A 20,730-nucleotide genomic window follows, 5' to 3' on the forward strand; every position below is an offset into this window, starting at 1 on the left:
ACACCTAGAAAGTCTTACAATATTTCTAGAGGAACAGAATTGAAGGGATTTTACCTTACATATATCAAGTAATGACGACATTTTCCAGAAATCCTAAAATGGCAAGTGAAACAAATGCTGGTTTAAAGTCTTCAAAACGATGGCCCAAATATAAGATTGCTCAAATCTTGCCCCAATAGGGGCAAAGACTGAAGAATGAAATAGAGAAAGATGACTGTAGATGGAAAATGGTAGGTTTTCCTTCAGAGATGTGGCTAAAATACAAAGATATGCTTAGAAATCATACACATGTTGCATAATGCGCTCAAACCCTAGCAACAAATTTTCTCTCTTTCTATGTTTCTAGAAACCCCTCATAGTAAAATGAAATGGGAAATACTTGGGTTGGAATGCATATGTATGCCTTTCATAATTAAAATGCATTATGCTTTGGGGTCCGAGAGTTTTGATGAGATTTTTTAATTGTTTTTCTTGTTGCATAATAATGGGCTGTGGGGGTGTGTTTTAAATATCTTGGAATTGTGTTTTCCTAACACTTTAAATATCTTGGTATTAAGTCTTTAAATTTGTACTTTATCATTGTAAATAATATTGGCTAAAATGATATTTCTATAAGACATTTTATGTTAATATTATCAAATAGTACAAATGTGTTAACTTGGACTTTGTCTTCATAATTGAATTACTTTGGAAGTGGGATATTTTGATTACAAAGTCAAAATTTGCTGTAGGAACCCCAAATAGGCTCTATGCTGATCATTGTTTGTTTCCTTGAGTGTAATGATTGTTTTTGGTTTGTTTTTTTAATGTTTTATGCTGTTTTTGGGTTTTTGAGTTGACGAAAAGAAAAGACAAATATTGAAACTAATCTACCTAAAATTATAACTCAAATCTGATTATAATGTTGATCAAATTCATTTATTCAGATGGCTCCTAATGTTTGTACAATACTTATTGCTGGAAGAATACATTAAAAACATCATCATTAATAGTTGAAAAACCTGATTTTTGTCTCCAATATGTAACCACGATGCTGATTGCTTCCTCCTTGGGCAGCGCCTATCAAAAACTGCAATATTAAATCTCTGATTTTTAATTCACTGTAGTGCTGTACTGTTCACGGCACTGTAGCGCACTGTTCACGGCATTGTAGCTGATGTTATAATCCCTTCCAACCTATAAACAGATTCATCCAATTCTCTCCTACTGAAACACAATATTTACTCCAGAATGAAGCCAACTCACAGGCAAAATTCAAGTGATATTTCACATCCTCAAATTGCATCAACTCTGAAGATACTACGTCCTCCACAGTCTGAATTCTCATCAAACTTGTAGAAACCCTTGTTGCCACAACTTCAAGAAATTTCTCAAGGCAAAGTTTTAAGTAATTCTCATAACCTGCTCTTGAAGGAAGACAAGGTTTGTTTATAAGGACTCCTCAACTCTAGAATGAGTCTCCACGCTTAATGTGGGATAAAAGATATAATAATAACATTAAAAATGTTATTACATTAAAACTTAGAAAATCTCTTTTAATTTTTTCCATAAGCTTGGACCCACAATTAATTGAAATAATGGCCCCTTTTATGATATTATGACCCTCACTTAAGTTATATATTATAACTTAACAATATAGGCTCAAAACCAATAATATTTATTTTAACTAAATAAACATTAATATCTCCATTATTACTCAACATTTTTGAATGTCGTCTGAACTGGGAGCTAACTGATAGAACTGCATATGACCATACCCCTTTTCTAAAAATAGCAGGGGTCTATCTTTATAACTCCAAAATTGCTAAAAATAGCCTGACCAAGCCAAACTCAAAGCAAAACTCATCATAAACAAACTCTGGCAACCCAAAAGAGTACTCTACTCTGGTCCTTGGAAGATCTCCACACCAAGGTGACCCTCTATCCAATCCTATTAGCCTACGAGGGTCTCTGATAGGCTAATCACAAGCTAAAGTGATGTCTCTAGCTAGAAGGGGACATCACATTTGCCATGTGTTCAATTTTTGGAGTTCAGTTATGATTATGAAGACTTAGCACTTGAATCAGTTTGGAAACATGTGGAGGGAATATAGGATTGGAGAGGTCGAATTTGACTTTGTAATGGTAGTTGGGCGGTCTTTATGACCAGTTTGAGCATTTTATGGATAGTTTTGAGTGAGTCATAGGGGTGTTTATGACTGTTGGATTTGAGCAAATACGCAAATCAAATCCACAAGCCCTCGAATCACCTGCACGTAGAAAACCTGTCATAGAGAAGAAAAAGACAAGAAGAGGCAAGGGTTTGGCCTGGAAATAAGAAAATTGTATTCTCAGATAAAAAGTAAATTGCTGTACAATATGATATGCAAATACACTAGGAGAGCCTATTTATAAAGGCCTCTGGGAAGCTTCTAGAAAAAGCTAAAAAGTGCTAGGGGATAAGGTTGACAACCAAACATACGTCCACAAAAGGTGGATTATCCTCCATGTAGGTGAGAAGATAAGTATGACTGGGTAGGAACAAATTTTCGTGTTGTCAACAACTCCTAGACTACAACTAATAACTAAATGCATTAACTTAAGTAAACTTAAGTAAAAGGGTAAATAATAATTATTTTCTCTAACACCCCCCCTTAAGTGCAACTTAGGGGAATGCACTTAAGCTTACAAAAAGATAAGATGAAATGCAAAAGAGGTCCCGACAACTAAGCCATGTTAGGTACCCATGGACAAAGCAAAGAAATGCAACCTCTGAAAACGGGGAAAGAGGGAAAACCTTATGGGAAAAGCCTTCCCCCAAAAAGAGGTAAGAACAAACATGCTAAAAAAACAAGAAAGGGATGCCTCAACAAGACCCCCCAAGGACAACTTCCACTAGAAATGGCTCAAGAGACTCTCTCAAAACCATAAGTACAACCAGCCCCCCCATGAGAGATAGAAAAGACATCAAAGCCCCCCCCCAAAATAATGGAGCCCTTGGAGAAAGAATCGAATCAATGAAACTCCAATGTGTAGGAAACAAGGGAACAAAACAAGGGAACCCCTGAATGAGAGGGAAAACTGGAAGACCTAGCTGATGCTCAAAGGAGAAAATATGAGGATCCTAAAAGGGAATCCCTAAGGCAGGTGTGATGACACTGTCATGAATGTCCACTGTAGAATCCGTAATAGGTGCACCTGGAGGCTCGGTGAATGGAGATGGAGGATCAGGTAGAGTAGAAGAAGAATCCTGCTGAAGAAAAAAGACCTCAACTGGATGTGGTGTGGAAGTCAAAATAGGGATCTCAGGAACAATACAAATGTTCAAGTGTCCTGACTGTACCACATGATGCTCTTGTGAAAGAGAAGAAGTGTGCTCCGACAATGGAGATGGTGGGCCAACGTGTGAGAAGTTGTAGAGACGAGTGGAAGGATCAACTGCCCCTGTAGCAATAAGACCTCCCGTTGCACGATCCCGAATGAAGATTGAATCTGCAGTGAACTCAACTATCTTCCCTGATCCACTGCTTGTAATCTAAGAAATTGAGAGAAGGTTTGTAGACAGAGATGGAACATACAATACATCATTGAATATACCATCTTGGATGCTTCACAACTCGCCAAGATCACTTGCATGCAAATAACCTGCTGAAGAGAAACCGAAGAAGGAAGGGTGGAGCCTGGAGAAACTAAATGGACTGAGAGAAAAGATATTGCAACAATGAAAAATTTATTGCTGTTCAAAAATGCAAAGGGAGAGCCTGTTTATAAAGGCCTCTAAGAAGCTTCTAGAAAAAGCTAGAAAGCGCTAGGAGATAAGGTTGACAACTAAGTATACGTCCACAAAAGGTGGATTATCCTCCATGTAGGTGGGAAGATAAGTATGACTGGGTAGGAACAAACTCCCTTGTTGTCAACAACTCCTAGACTACAACTAATAACTAAATGCATTAACTTAACTTAAGTAAACTTAAGTAAAAGGGTAAATAATAATTATTTACTCTAACAATGACTACGTGGAGTTTTTTTAGGGTTTAGATTTCATTTTGGAAGTTTCTAACTCCTCTTTTGCTAGCTATTTTCATGGATCCGACCCAAGGTTGTTTAGCATGTGTACTTATTGAGTTTTCACTCATTATTGTAGGGAGTTCTAATTATTGAGAGACAACTTAGTGATTATTCTGATCCTTTGTCTTTTGGCATCACTTTTCTGTAACTCAGTTTTGAAGTGAACATATTTGAAGGCATAAGGTAGAATTTTGAAGCGTTGTGAAACCTTCTCATTCAATCTATCTCATGTATTTGTATTTTTTTGTAAGTAATCATTGTGAAGGTTAACCATGTTGTTTTAATGATTAAGAAATTGTCTCTTGTGGGAGTCATTTTCCTTTTTAGTTTTTTGTCATTTTAACCAATTGGTGAAATATTGATGTATAAGAGATTCATAAGTAGTTGTAATTATGGGATTCTTGTTTGCAAATGGATTAGCGTCATTCTAAAAGTGTTCATTTCCATAAAGTTGTTTCACTATAGGTTCATGCATGGATTTTTCAAAGGTTTTCATGTTTCTTAAGTTTACAGTTATTTAATTCCAAGTTTCTTTATCCCTTTTCCTTGAAATTTAGTAGTGTAGAAGCTAGGAGCAGGCCTTATAGGGATATTCACTCTATTTTCAAGTGATCCACAGCTTAGGAGTGTTTCAATGTTTCCTTGAAACGTTGAGTTTTATCAAACTTATCAAGGGTGCAGTTTTAGGTGATAACAATACCAAACAAATGAGATCCAAGAAGCGATGCACCTCTTCCAAAGTTTGGCCCCTAATTAATATAATATTATAATAATAATTATAATATAATATAATAACACCAACCCACAATAATAGAATAAAGTTGGGTTTGCCCAAAACATATACCATAATTATTATATGATAATAATAATTATATTATAAAGTAATTATCACAGAATATAATTACATCATCTCGCAATAATATAATAGTTATATTATCAATATAATTATTACATGTGATGAATAATAATAATTATAATCATAATATAATTACATTATCTTGCAATATAATATTTATATTACTAATATACTTATTATATTATCAATCACAATAATCAATATGATTATTGTATCACAACCTTAATTATATCTGAGTTAGCTAAGAAAGGATCAAAATTAACACTCTCTTAGCTACGGAGGATTTCTTCTGAACACCAAGACACATGGTGTCAATCATCACAGTTGTCGATTGATCATGGCTTACTACCACCACAAGAGCTTAATGGCATCTCAATATGATGATCACCATAGTTACTCCCAAAGGGTGAACAAGCACAACCATGTATCCACCATACCTACTCAAAGAGATCTTGCACCTCAAACTCCTCCCTCTTGAAGAAGAATTCATAAAGTACCTAAAGATTACCTAAATGCTAAGACTCCCTCTTAGTCGAGCCTCCCTCTCAATTTGATATCAAGCTTCTGACCTCCTCATCCAATGTTGAATAGAAAAACTCCCTATAAATGGTGTCTCCCTCTCAACAGGGACAACATTTGCACAACATTATAATTTAATCTGCTAGAGTTCGATCTAGCTAATTTCAACACTCCTTAGCTAGGGAGGATTCAAAATATTCACATCATCACCATGACACTCTTAGAGAGCGATTGTGCACATCGTAGGTTATTTCTATGATATGATCTTGCATACTTGCATGTTATTGTTGTGAAGTCTGATCAGTTTCCAAGTGGGAGATTGTTATGATGTAGAGCCTAATTAGACTCGAAGGTTAATTTTTCCCCACTTTATTTGGCACAGTTTTCCCTAGGATTTTACTATGGGGGTTTGAGGGCAGTGCCCCCATGCTCTAGGGGTCAAGGGGCAATGCCCCTTGCAAGGTCTTGGCACAATGCCCTAGGGTCAAGTGTCAGTGCCCCTTGCGGAGTCCTGGGGTCAGCAACCCTCGACACATTCCTTTTCTCGATATAGAGTAGGGGCGAGGGACAGTGCCTTGAAGCCAGAATTGAAAATATAATTGTAAAAGGCATTGGAAGTTATATTCTTCTATTGGTTGGCATATTCTAGCCCTAATTTGTAGATGGAAAAAAGATTGTATAAAATATTAAAATGGCTTAGAGTTAGGGATTTCATAATGTATGATGAGATTATAAATTCTTGCGGTAGTATTGAGCTGTTAGAGATTACAGATTGTAATAAGGTTTTAATCACTGGATAATAAGAATATTGGACTCATTGTTTGGTTGATGTAGCCCAGAGATTGGGTGAACCATGTTAAATCTTTGTGTCTTGTGTTCTCTTCTGTGCGATTTATTATTTTTCTGATATCGGTTATATTTGCATGTAATTATTTTCTCCATCTCGTTAAGCCTTACACTGGAGAGGATGAATCTACCTTGCATTTCCTACAGAGGGTAGGAGAGATCTTGCACCTCAAATCTTATCCCAAAGACGACTACAACACTACCTGGAAGAGGTCTTACACTTCAAATCTTCTTTGAGAGACGAGCACAAGACCACCTTGCATTGCTCACAGAGGGTGTAAGAGGTCTTACACCTCAAATTTGAAGAAAGCACTACCACCTTGCATTACTTGCAGAGGCTGGTCCCACCTTGCATTACCCACAAAAGGTGGAAGATACAATTGAATGTATCAAGAAAGTAGATTGCATGATCTCTCATCTTTCCCATTGCATCCTGCAACCAAGAGAGATTAGAAGTCAAACCATTACAAAGTTCAATGCAAAAGCATACACTATCAAAAATTCATGAACATGGGATACTTATCTCTTACAAAAGGAAATTTCTTCTGGTAAGAGGAATCATAGACACATCTGGTACACTAACCTTAGTTCCATCCTGAAAGTATTTCACAAAGAATAATAATAGTCCAAAGCTATCTCGAAGAGAATTATCAATGCTTGAATGATACGTGATTCCCTATCCAAAGAATATAGCGTGAATTAACGACAACATGAAAGATTGAAGGACATTATTCAAACATAAATAATATTTATCTCTTATACTTCTTGGTCTATCCTTAGTCAATAGATATAAGCATTCAGCAGCATAGAAGTCAGACTTGTTTACACACACTAGTCATTTCACTTTCCTTAGGGAAGGCCCAGTTAAAATACACGAGCTGCAGACTCATAACATCATTTCCAATTAAATGCACTGTGCAAGCTGTTGCCAATGAACAAACTTTGCCAATAAGGAGATCAGATATGAAGTCAACCCAAATTATCCAACATTTGCATGAACAGGGGCTGCTGATGGTGAGAGCACAAACCCAAATAAGGGCAAATCACCACAAAATCAAATCCCAAGATTTGCCAAAACAAAACAATATTTTAGTCATCCATATAGCCCATATGGACAAGTGTGTGCGTGATGACTTTTAACCTTCAATCTAATAGGTAAAATGAGCTTAATGTATGCTGGTCCGAGACTCTTCAATTTCCCAGACAAATTCCTGAGCCTTTATATCTTTACCCATGGGTATTATCGCCTCCTCCCATTGTACGAAATGTTGGTTCATATCAACCATGGTGGACTATAATATGCACACAACCAATCTCCCTATTTGCTCAAAATGGAATTCCACTTGTATAAAAATCAATTCATATATGTAATCTTCCTCTCACCTTCATTGATTCTTGTTGCATCCTCTTGGATCTTGCTTTTTTTAATGTTACAAACATCATGATTATTAAGACTATAGTAGGCTTGCTTGGAGAACCTTCAATATCTTCATTAATACTACCTGATGCTGCATTTGTTACTATAAACCGTCATCCATTTACAACATAACAAGATCAATATGCACAACACACTAAACGCAAATCAGAGGTCAAAAATCCTCTAGAGTTGAATCTTGATATTTGTTAAAAACACCAAACGATCATATGATTATACGAACATAATATATACTCAACATGACACATGTTAGTAGCTCCAATTTGAGAAAGAAAAGAATCATGCTAATCAAGCTAGGTGCCACAAACTTCATCAATTTTGAGATCGATTTAGATTGTTATGCAAAGGCATAGTGACAACCATTACTGCACAAGAAACAGGCAGCTGATTGAAATTGAACCTTAACTTATGCACTCACATTAGTTATGCATTTCTACACACTAAACTCTAGCAACATGCTCCCAACAAACTATCAATCTCTCATTCACCACTTCCTTTGCAATCCGAGGAATTCAATAGTGTAGTAATGAATCAACAGAGGAAGGTGTCTCATGTTCTTAAAGAACTAATCAAAACACCATCACTAAGGATGTTAATTGGATCAAACGATAGTTTGTGCTCAATCGTCCCTAATTTTTTTTACATTCAAGTGCCACAAGGATAATCTTGGGCAACTAAGTTGTAATACGTTGAAGTATATCTGCTAGAATTTTCATGATTGCACTTAGAGAGTGGCACTTGCCCTCACCCAGATCACTCGTCAACAACATACCCATCTTCAAATTCTTGCATTGATCCATGATCTACTCTTTGATGAATGTTACAGTGTTTGGCTTGGGCGCACTAGCAAATGAAGACAAAGAGGGGTGATCTAGGCTTCACATCGTATTGTGCCAATCCACAATGTTAGAGTTCTTAGCAGGATGAAAGTAAGTTGGATAAGGTATAGTCATATCATTCTTATTCCATTGACTTGCCTCCACCACAAGCGTAGTCATGTTTTTCATAGCAGGCACAATTAACAATTTATTACCCCAATCAGTCTCCTCGTCAGTCAGCCTCTTGAGATCAATATAATTCTGCCTCCTACAACAAAGTGATCATGATCTTTGATGACATTCTACTTTGAACTACTCACCAACCAATCCATGAGCGCTAGTGTATTATCGTGACACTGGATATTTACTAAACTTTCTATTCAGCAATATATTTAGAAATAAAGCATTGCAGATCTTTTCCGGCACAATCATACCCAGTAGAAATTTAATCAAATTCTTCTTAAATATAATATCCAACTCAACATAGATAGATATAATATGATGTAACAATAAAACCAACAGATTCTCCACAAGAAAATAACTGTCTTTCCAAGATATTATTCAGGATTTGAACATATGAAAGTACGTCACAAATCAGTAATATAAAACCAACAATGTAAACCATAGGAAATAATCCAACTGATAGATATTTGGTTGTTTCCTCAAACTGATATTCAACACTTGAATACAGGCAGATGCATTACGAAACACAATAGAAAATCAGAAGATTTACTATAAGATATTAACCCGTTCTTCTCATAATAGTATTCAAGATCCAAGCATATAAAATGCATTACAAACCAGTAATATAAAAGACTAGCAAACTCTTATACAACTCCTTAGAACACGTTATTGCATTATACAACAGTAATACAATAACCAACTTTCAACATCCAATCCTAAATACAACTTAATAGTCAAATTAGAAAAACTTAAGAAAAGAACTTGGTAAGCACATGTGAAACTCCTAAGTTGATGTCTCCTCGAACAATGGGTTTGCGTACATTGTCTACTGGCATGAGGGGCTACGTCCTCATACTAGCTCAAAGTTGAAGCTTTCCAAACACTCTCGCAAGAGAGAAACTGAAATTGAAATAATAAATCAAGCATACCCAGGAATGAGCCTCTTTCCCCTATTTAATACACAAACTAAGACTCTTCGACTCTCCTTAGGCTTTCATCCTATTCCCTTATGACTCTTCAATTTCTCTTTGATGATTCGTCTTATTCCTCCTTGTCCTTTTGTCATTTTTATAACATTAAATTGACCTTTTAATATTTTGAGTCTATGTCTCAGATTCAATTTTAACATTATATAAAATAAGACTTCAATATTTCTAATTTCCCAAAAAGGGGACATTACAAATCTCCCCTCCTTAAAATTTCTTTTCCTCAAGCAATTAGTACTAGGATCCCATACAAGTCTGTAGGTAGCCCTGTAGTCCAAACTGAAAAGAATTCTGGCCATACTACAAAGCAAGATGTCACTCTGCAATCTATCTCTCAACCAGATCCCTGGATCCCACATAACTCTCTAAAAAAACTCTGCACCTATAAACTGAATAACTTTGATCATCACTAATACCACTGAAACCAACCTCAAACTGAATAGAATCACAAGGTCCTCAACAAGCCAAAAATACATATGATCAACACATGAATCCCAAACCCTGCTATCATAACCAGCCGATATGATAAGATAGAAATGTATTAGTGAACTATGCATAACCTAAAAGATGATGACAACTTGACCTAAATAGATGATCTAACAAACAAGTCGCTCAAAAATTGAGTGTAACACCCTGGGCGCAACAAATACCAAATTGTCACCTTCAATCTAGAGAATCTCTGAGAACATAGGTACTTTGAATAAGAATGAAGCTAAAGGAGCATTCCCTACGATCAACACTACACTACACCAAAAACTACCCAAAGGTTGATGTGTGCAATCCAACCAACTCCTGCATGGTGTGAAATCAGGAATCCTACTAGGACTGATCCAATGACGAACAACCGTAGTCAATTCACCTTTTCCATCTTGTGACCCATATTCATTGCTAGGAATTGTACCAGAATTCCATATCCTGAAATCAGAATCATCCTTTTCATGATAATCAAAAGAAAAGTCCTCTTTTACCTCAAATAGGGGATTATCGGAAATCCAATCAGCGTCAACTTCAAACACGGGGTTATCAATAAGCTGAAAGTGATATGAAACTTGGGTACTTGATCGCTTGGGACAACTATCCAAGGCATACGTTTGTTGAATGCTATCAAGTTCATCAATTACCTTTAGGAAAAATTCCTGCCTCTCTTTATCCTTTTGCTCTTGAGAGTGATTCATGATCCTAATCTGATTTTCTGCCCCTTAAAGAGAAAATCGAGCATCATCTAATGCCTCATGAGTATCCTTAAGCTTCCTTTTGAGCTTCATAATCTCATTCCTTTCTTTATCCATCTGATCAACATGAATTTCAACAACCTTAAGAATATTATCCCTGTCGGAAAGCAAATACAAATAATCTGATTTCATAGTCTCAAGAGTTGTTATGATCACTTACAAATCAGCAACGAGCCAATCTCCTTCCACTCCCTTTTGAGCTTTTTTGTAGAGATCTTCCACCAACTTGTGAGTGTTGTCATAATGTACCAACAGTGCCACAACCATATCATTATTAACCTTCAATTGATTCTTAAAGGCATGCACTTCATTATTGTTTGTTGAAGCGATTCATCGTTTTGCAGTGTCATCTTAGATTGTTCCTCTGAATTCCTATCATGGATGTAGGAAATATATGGTTCATCACACAAAAACCCTAACCTACTATTACCTCGTGTGCAGCCAATCTCACCAACCTACTTGTCAAAGCTAATCTCCCAATCACCAACGTAGAAACTTGCACCTTGTGTCACCTCTTTTGCGTGTTCATTAGAAAGTTGTAAATCAATGGGGGTTGACTGCTCTTCTTTTTCAAGGTCCCCGATTAGATGATTTTGGTCTATTGGAAATTCATCATACATAGTTTTGCACTGGTCTTTTGCAAGGAGATCATGAGCTAATTCAAGGTACTTCATTTTTGCCAAATCGGTCTTGTTTTGGAGTTTTGGATGGAACTCTATGAAATCACTGAAGGCTAATTCTTTTTGAATCTTCGGAGGAAGTTTTTGTACTCATCATACATGTCAAGTACCTTTGTTTTGAAATACCATTTTTGGTTTTCGTTTTGCTGAATGACTGATGAAGCATCTTCAATCTTTTTCCAAATATTCTCCAAGTTCAAGGAAGTTTCTCTCTTTTCTAGTTTTGCTTCATAGTTCTGCATTTTCACTATATTTGATTTCTGATAAAAGGTTCACTTGAAGGTCTTTAAAATCCCACGGATTTTCTTTCTATGGCTTTTCTTTTCCCTGTATGGATGTAATGGTTCCAGTCAAAATATTTGAAAGAAAACTCTCTTGCCCATGTTTTGCCTTTTGGACCAGTTATACCGTTTAGTTGATTTCTGAATAGTTCATTCGATGTCTTCAATCCTCAAATGTAAATAACTTGCCAACTGTGTCATCTTAGACTTTTTGCTAGTTACATGACTTTCCAAACTTGTGACACCCACTTCTCTCTGTTATGTATGCCCTTCCTGTAGCTACCCCACCCTTCTTCAAAGCTTCTGCCGCTAAAACAACCAGAAACTCGTCAAGTATAGACAGGTCACAATCCTTGCCTTATTCTGCATAGAATGGTTGCTGGACAAGAAAAATTATTCTTGCCTTCTTTGCAGATGTGTTGGCTACTTTGATGTCTTTTTTCCATAAAAAAAAAATCACCATCCTTCCATGATATAATTTGGCAGATTATTAAGTCGTAGATGTTTGCTTCATATGTCTGATACTTCATACGCTTTCAAAGTTGTCTCCAATCAAACCTTTGATTCCATTTCCACACATTCAATGCATTCCTTACAAACTGAAGTAACGCATCAATCCTGATTAGTGTGTCAAAACCTGGATGACAAAATGGAATAATATTAATCAATCTTAATCTTCTCAACATGTATTTCTTCTTTTAAAGTGCAACATAGCCCTGCATAGAGTAATAAAGGCACAAATGCTTCCACTTATCTCTAGGATAGAAAAAGTCGCCAGCAATAGATTATGGTAATCCTTTAAATAGTGTAAAGCCTAAAAGATGTAAAGGGACATTGCTCACCTGTCTAATTTCTATCAGCTCCTCAACAGAAAATTTAACCTTCTCACTGAACACGTGGACTGGTGTGCTGCCAAGAATACAACATACTGAAATGAACTCGTCACTAGTTGCATTGGGGAGTAGCAATCTATGTGACCTCGTCCCGTGAACACCATGTCTGCTAGCGTCCTTTGATTGTTAGTGTTCCAAATTTTTTATTATTTTTTCACCCAATTACTGACCCGTAAAATACACATGCAATTGTTTATGTTAGACATCCCCCCCTGTAATGTTCTTTGCTCATGATCTCCACATATTTGTCTGACTTCTTGTCGACACGTCTTCCCTGGCATTACAACTCCCAAACCGATGCAAAACCACTGTAAGACACCTCCTTTCTGTATTGAGGACTAGATAAGATAGGTCTTGCTCTTTACTTCTGACGTGCACTAGAACCATTTTGCCAATTGTAGTCGGAATGCATCATTGCACAACTCATACGTTATGTAATGCAGAGGAGATGCCATTACGTTACTCAAACTTCAGCTTGGATGTTTATAGTTCCTTCCATGTAGCACCGCTGACTTACGATATACTAAAATAACGAGTCGTCCCAAATAGAGAAACGCTCGAGACAACCGATGACACACATTAAAACACTGGCAGTTAGCAATGGATTCGGCTTAATTCAATTCGACTTGAATGTGGAGTTGTGGCAACATTCTTCTTTACTAGATCGAACAACCTTCTTATACATAGCAGTTTGAACTAGGCTCTGTATGATAGTTCAAGGATAATAATCTCTACAAGTGTACAGGTCTCCCACCTTTTAAATTTTTTTTTTAACTTGAATCCATCTGCAACCTCTAGTGATTGTATGAATGCAAGAAGATGGGCACTGAGTACCTTGTTCACCGTGACTATATATGTTGAACAAACAACATGGTAGATCTCTTTTCCATGTTCCTTAAATGAACAAATAAGATAGTTCTCTTGTGAGTTGATGCGCACAAGTTTTCACACGTTAAAACTCGAAGAGAACGCCTTACCACAACCTTTGTGAGGACATATAAAATGTTTTTCTCCTGTGTAAATAAGAAGTCTCTTCAGCTTAGAACTACCCATAAATTTCTCGTCGTTTCCTTCATAATGACCAACATGTTGTTCCTTGCTTTGTACATGGGAATGTTTCCACAAGGCTCTGCCCTTGGGAAAGTCTTCCCGTAGCCTTCATAATTGCAAGGAAAATTCTCGGAGTAACTGTTTTGGGTTTTGGTTCCTTCTTCTGATGTTTCTCCTTTAGTGTATTCAGTAAACTAATAATTCTTCACTTATCATTATAATATAAACTCTAGCCTATAAATATTTCTCCCACCATCAACAATTTCTACAGTCCTTAAAATGGGCCCTCCAATAAGATTCTTTCAGGTTAAGGTCTTTTCCAAAATACTGGTGGTAATCAAGGTAATGATTGGGGATGATATCAAAATATTTGTTCTTTTCAAAACTCAAATAAAATGCAAATATCTAGTATTTAAGTTCCAGAATTGAAGGAATTTGTCTTCTTCAAACTTGTTCAGATTTCACACTTATTGCCTGAACAAAACCTTTGTCACACTTGAAATTTCCAAAAGCTTCCAAGAAAATCATCTCTGATAAAATCCTTTTAACCCTCTGCTTATACCCAACAGGATGGCAGGTTCGAGGCTATGATACCACTATATTATCCTGACACCAGATATTTACTAAACTTTCCATTCAGCAATATATTTAGAAATAAAACATTGTAGATAGTTTCTAGCACAATTGAAAACCAGTAGAAATCCCAATAGAGATTTAGTCAACTTCTTCGTAGTTATAACATTCAAACTCAGATATAGGCAATGGAATACAATACTATAATAAAACCAGAAAACACTCCACAAGAATATAACCCTTATTTCTAAATAACATCCAAGATGTCGAGCATATAACCATGAATTACAAACTAGTAAGATAAAGCCAGCAAACTCTTATAACTTTTTACAATACGTTATTGCGTTATACAACTACAATACAATAACCAACACTACGAATCCAATCCTTAATACAAATTTAACAGTCAGATTAGAATACTAGAATAACACCTGAACTGATGTCTCACCGGACAATGGGTTTGTGTCCACTGTCTATCAGTACGAGGGGCTACATCCTCCAACTAGCTGAAAGCTGAAGCTTTTTGAAAACTCTCACAAGAGAGAAAACTGAATTGAATCATAAATCATGCATACCCAGGATTGAGCCTCTTTCCCCTTTTTAATATACAAACTAAGACTCTTGGACTCCCCTCAGGCTTTTGTCCTATTCCCTTGTGACTCTTCAACTTCTCTCTGATAATTCATCTTATTCCTCCTTGACCTTTTGTCATTTTTATAACATTAAATTGACCTTTTAATATTTTGAGTCTATGTCTCATAGTCAATTTTAACATTATATAAAATAAGACTTTAATATTTCTAATGTCCCAAAAAGGGGACATTACAGCTAGTGGAGCAAAATCACTTGCAGAAATATTATATCCCTAGAGATGCCTCGAGATGTTAGATCCCGCATAGAATGAAACATACACAACGACTGCTAGAGACAAGTCATTCGTCAAGCATTCAAATTGTTTCATCCTAGTGCAGAAAATAATGTCCATGGAAAATTGGTTTGTAGCATACTGTTGTCTTGCATTTTGTCACCACAAAATGTTGGTAATAGCATGACATTTTTTCAAGCTAGTTTCTCTTTTCGTTATGCTTCAATTTGATATTCAATTGCTTAATGTTGATCAATCAATCCATTCCAATACGTATATCACATGTTTTTATTGAAGGCCTTCGTTAAGTCTTTTTCGTTTTGCTTTTTGTTGAGCCTTTGGTTGATTTTTGAAGCCTTCATCGTCTATTCTTTTTTTTTGAGTTTGCATTTGTTGATTTTTTGTCCTTTGGTTTTGCTCATGTTATGCCTTTTACTTTTCCCTTCAATTTGGTCTAACCTAGAGCTCAATCGGAGTTGTCAGTTAAGAGATATGCCCATTTTAGGGAAATCATAGGAAAAGATGGTGCCTCACCTTCTGATGCTAAGGATTCCCTCAAATTCAAATTGAAGGACAGAAAAAGAGCTAATTCATCTCAAATTCCTAAACCAATTCAAGAATTAGTGGAAGAATCAGAAGAGGAATTGGAAACAAAATCTGATAAAGGAGATTCATATGAAGAAGGGGAAATCATGATCATATCTCCTCCAAAGCTTGCACAAGCTTGTACATCTTCTATACATAAAGAGCCTTTTTTGCATGAAGTAGATGACGATGTGGATTCATTCTCCATTGTTTTCACTCCTTCCATTCTAGTCTTGGAGGTTAATACCATGGCTCTTCCTATCTCCTCTGCTACTCCTCGCATCCCTGCAAATGATCAATATGAACATTCTGCAAATGTGTTTAGGATTTTCCAACTCTTACCAGTGGTCAAGTTTCCCAACTTGATACATCTTTAACAGGGTTTGAGGTTTTCATGACAGAGTCTTCTCAGCATGTTCCTATGCCTTTAGCTGTGCAAATTGAATCGTGCTCTATTACAACAGAAATACAATCAGGATCAATGCCAATGGTCTCCACTGTAATTGCTTCTACGGATGAAGGTTTCAGCCTACTTGCATGGTTGAGCAAAATAACAATGAAGAGGAGAAAAGTGGTTGTTCCTTTGGACAATCTTCCTGTTAAGAATACCAAATCCAAATCTTTGAAAGATAAGATTATTTCCAGGATTTTGGTTGATTCCGATAAAACCAAATTTGTTGAAGTTGTTGAACCCCTGGTGGACAAATCTGTTGAGGAACTTACTCGTTCTAATTACAAGTTTACCAAGGTTGAAATCGAAAAGCAATCATGTCTAAGTTGTTTGCAAGATGCTCAAGATGCATTGGCTAATGTATCAAAGAGCAATCATGAGCTATGGGAAAAAAATTCAACTGAAACGGGAGGTCTCTCATTTGAACGAGGTCATTCAGAAACAATCTTCTTAGAGTGTTGTTGTTATGTCTCAAACGTCTAAAGAGAGAAAGCTGGTTGAAGTCACCAAGTCTTGGATACAGAAAATCATTTCTGAAGGAGTTTGAGCCATCACAGAGACATTTGTAGTCCTTAGGCACATCAAAGAGATGAATGAAATGGAATGAAACTTAATCTCTTCTTTAACTCAAGAAGTAGATAACTTGAAAGAAATCCTTGATGATTGGGATGAAATGGTGAAATTCAATCTAGATGTCTTGGTCTAATGTGACATTCTTCAGTCATGTGAAATGTTCTTCAGATTTCAATGGCTCATTGGTTATAAAGAGGAGACATTGAGGAAGTTGATCAGAAAGTTGCAAGTGGCCTTTGGAAATTGTCAAGCAGCTGAAATAAGTGCTACTTGTGATTTGGAACAGATGGGATGCCATGTTACTGATGACTCTAGTAATCTTATTGCAACACAGAGAGTAAACTCAGAATATACAATCAGGATCAATGCTGATGTAGATTCTGAAGACTATGGTTCACACACGATGAACAAGTTTGTCTTGTATAAATTCTTGACAAAACACTTGTTAAATACTACAATAGTAAATTCCAAAGTTGTGCAATCAGCATATGCAACTGCAATGAGAGTAGAAGCCATATCAAAGACCATGAAAATTGCTGATCTTCCCACAATGCGTGACATCATTGTCAAATTCAAGGCTCTGAGAAACAATCTCTAAGATTGTTGTTTTGTTTTTATTTCATGTTAGTAGTTGTAAAGGATGCATTATATGAAAAAGTGTAATTATATGTAATGCGAGTTACATCTATGTAAAAGGATGTAATGTGAGTTGCATGTAACCCTTTATTTTCTCCTGTGGTTAGACTAGGTCAAAGTTGGTTGAGTTGCTCCCACTTTTTCCTCCACCTTTTTCTCAACTCCTATGCCTATATAAAGGAGTGCTCTCTCATTGTAAAATCATCATTATCTTTATGCAAGAGAGCTCTGGAGAAATTGTGCCAGTAGAACTTTGTTTGTGTAAGCACTATTTTGAGAGAAAGTGAATACAAAAGAGCATTTGAGACTTAACTTTGATTAAGTGAGATTGTTACTTGCATGAGTTATAAGCTTTATCTATAATTCATTTAACTTATCTTTGATTCATGTTATTTTGTGTTCTTGATAATTGTATCTCGTGAATTGAATAGAAAAGAGTTAAGAAGCAATTGGAGCTAAAGCTTTGACTAGGAGTAATTGTGGAAATATAAAGCTAGGAGCTTTGTCTGTAGCTTATATTTTCTTCTTAATTCACAAAATAGTTAAGATTTTCTTACTTTTAGGAGTCTTTGTGCCCTAATTGTAAAACTTTTTCATATAGAAGTACGACCGGACTTAGAGCTAAATCAGTACATTTTCAGCTAGCCTTTGAGTTAATAAAGGTTTATCGGTATCACTGTTTTCAACTCTTGATAGAAGTGTAGTTAGAGATTCACCTTGTCCATTACTAGCTCCATGAGTAAGTAAATTCTTTCTTGAAAGATAAGAAGAAAGGATATTAGTAACACCGATTTTACAAAATCTCTCGACTTCTTGGTTACCTTAAGTTGATCCAAGGAATGGTGAGAAGGGGGAGCCTTCCCTTTAAGGTAGGAGAGACTCTGTCTTACATGTAGTGGTGGTCATCCTATTTTGCTATTGGAATTTTACCCAAAACTATTGGTTGCAAAATATCCACCCAACTCATACCTCTAGGTATTGGAAAATTCTCCTTCAGTATTCTCCAATGGAGGATCAAGCCCGACATTTGTAGTGAATTTGCACATGTTAGTCCACAAGCTCAGTCGTTTGCATTCTCTAAGCTTTTCTTCATTAAGCCTAGGAGGTAAATCATGCCCATAAACATACCTTATTATTAGCAGTGTTAAGAGCCTTTATCAAGGTCCTCTACTGGGGTAGCAGAGGGATTTGAGGCATAGTTAGCTTAGATCCGTTGGGGACGAGCATGGAATATTGAACAAGATATAGCAAGCACCATAACAAAAAATCGTGGAGAATGTCAACTTGCTTGTTGATTTATCCATATTTCTACTATTGCTATGTCCGTAGTTCGTGTCCCACTAGTGTTGCTACTGCATTGAGCTAAACACTACACTCCCGTATTTGCAAATCAAAGTTTAATATCCCTATCTTGTTACTTTCTCCCTTACTTTTCAATCCTTACAAAAAACTTGATCAAGTCAGAAGTTTGAATCTCAGGATTTGTAAATTCTCGAAGTATCTACCATGTCCATGGAAGTCTGGTGTTGTATTGGGAAATACCTCGCATTGAATTTAAGAATCAAACAAACGTGGGGTGCCTATCAATGATGCACATGCCACGATCTACTTTAGTGTCAATATTGTTGTGAACAAACACTATCCCGCCTAATTGGATTTGCATGTACTTGTAGATTGAGATTTACACATTTACAAAACTAGTTAAGACATTTTTTCTTGATTTGATGTGGGCAGCTAGCTTCCTTCCTTGCAGGAAGATTGATTCAACCATGAGTTTGGACATTTGGATCTAACTTCAAGTGGATCCAAGCCAGATCTGAAATGCTTGCATCAAATGCTCTTTCCTTCAGTGTAGCCTTCAACATAAAGGACATAAGGGCATGTCCTTTACAATGTAAAAGGACGTTTAAGAGATTGAAGATTAGTATGAAGGATTATCAAAGGACATAAGGGCATGCCCTTTACAACATGGTTTTTCACTCAAGATTTCATGTATAAGAACATTGAAGTCACTCATTTAGGAGGCATCAGGTAGGTTATCATATCATTTATATTATCCAACATTGGATCTCCTTTTATGGAGGTGATTGACTAATGGAAAATCAATGCTATCTAATATAGAAATTATATATCAAACACAACTAGCATAAAAAATATGTATAAATTTAGATCAGACACAACAATAATATAATTATAAATTTATTTTATTTACTCTTCACAAGGAAGAGATCAAGAAGGAATGAATCTTATATTAATAATATATATTGTAATAATTTATGAGAACAGATATATTTAGAAACTATTACTATTTGACTTACAGAAGAGAAGCTCTAACGTTATCGAGAACGGGCTTGTATGAATTCCAAGCAATGGATCTTTATCTCAAGATAAGGTGGTGATCAGAGACTCCGAGTGCCTTGAGGGCATTGTACCAAGAAAGGATTAAGAGTTTAATTTATAAACTTTGAGGGAATCCGTTTCAAGTTGGTGTCTAGGCAACTTGGATAACATCTACTCCTTATGTCTTTGAGCTGAATTATTAAGAAGGTTGGCTATGAGTGTTAAAAGGAATTTGAATTTAATAAGATGAACAATTAATGCTATTAGGGAACATTACAATCCAAACCCTAATCAAGAAATATGAGATAAATTAATTAATAAGGGACATTATTGTATGGCAGAAATGGAGCTAGCTTTTTGGCAATGCCTTTAGCAGCTCGTTACTCTGTGTATGTATGACAACCAACAAGTGTATAAAATGGTGATGTCTGAGTAATACCATACAGGGATGGTGTTTTGGGGTGTATGGGGTATCAAGCCATATGGAAATGGGGAATGTCATACAGTGATGGACTTTGGGTGATGATTGGTACTTATGTACAATGGTGATTGGACAATCATCTTCTAACCACTTTTGCCCCTCTTAACATTTTGTATGTTTGGCTACTCATTGCTTTGTATGGTATTGCCGACTTTGCCTCCATACTTTGATACCACGATATCACCATAGGTAAGCAATTATGATATATGGTATTATGCATAGATTTAAATGCAAGAGAAATAATTCGGGTAATATCACATAGATCTTCAATATAACTATCTTAGATCAAGAGTAGAGTAGAATAGGGTGAGGAGTTACTCCCACTGAAATGTGAATACCAAGTAGGGAGGATCTTTTACCTCTAAAATGATAGATAATTGAACTCCAGTTGGAATTCGCA

The 20,730-nt window shown here is 36.1% G+C and overlaps 1 protein-coding gene and 1 pseudogene across 1 annotated transcript in view; one reads left to right on the forward strand and one right to left on the reverse strand.

The window, feature by feature from the left end:
- Positions 1–20,730, forward strand: part of LOC149542323 (Peptidase M20/M25/M40 family protein) — a 148,184-nt gene that overhangs the window by 57,942 nt on the left and 69,512 nt on the right. The gene's annotated exons all lie outside the window — the stretch shown is intronic.
- Positions 8,378–18,867, reverse strand: LOC149542324 (xyloglucan galactosyltransferase KATAMARI1 homolog; annotated as a pseudogene).

This window comes from Cupressus sempervirens, chromosome 8 (assembly GCF_028749045.1).
Source record: "Cupressus sempervirens isolate cs-2001-9-10 chromosome 8, ASM2874904v1, whole genome shotgun sequence".
NCBI classification, from domain to species: Eukaryota; Viridiplantae; Streptophyta; class Pinopsida; order Cupressales; family Cupressaceae; genus Cupressus; species Cupressus sempervirens.